The sequence below is a fragment of the Lathyrus oleraceus genome, chromosome 1 (assembly GCF_024323335.1).
Source record: "Lathyrus oleraceus cultivar Zhongwan6 chromosome 1, CAAS_Psat_ZW6_1.0, whole genome shotgun sequence".
Taxonomy (NCBI): Eukaryota; Viridiplantae; Streptophyta; class Magnoliopsida; order Fabales; family Fabaceae; genus Lathyrus; species Lathyrus oleraceus.
Genome location: NC_066579.1, coordinates 451,631,261 through 451,631,827, shown reverse-complemented (window position 1 = coordinate 451,631,827; position 567 = coordinate 451,631,261).

Below are 567 nucleotides of genomic sequence, written 5' to 3'. Positions count from 1 at the left end.
AGGAGTTAGTTGATTAGGTTGCCTATTTCACAAGCAACTACACAATTGAGCTAGTGCAAGATATGTTATGGTGTGGGTTATAGAATGTTATATAAATCAATCATGTATCAACTTATTATTCAAGTTTTAGAATGATGAATTCGTAGTGATAATATGGTATCAGCTTTTACTATCGAGTATTCTTCATTTTCATTCAAAATATGTTACGGGAATTTATTATTATACCTTCATCTATGTTCTTGAATATGGAATCGGATTGGAGAGATTGCAGAGCTTCCATAACAGCTCTTTCTTTGCTCAGTTTCGTAATTTCAAATCAATTATCTTTAATATTTGATGTTTTTTCATCGATCCAAGCATTATGCCTTCGCGCGCTACTCCTCAAATTAATCAAGTCGACATTGAATGAGCCTTATATGTTCAACCGGGTGAAGTTTAAAATTATGTCAATATAAATATAAAATTGGATGGTTCAAACTAATTGTCTAGGAGTAAATCAATGAAATGAGCTTTGGGAGTTGTTTCGTTCAGGAACCATAAATAGATGCAGTTGGACAACTCATGATC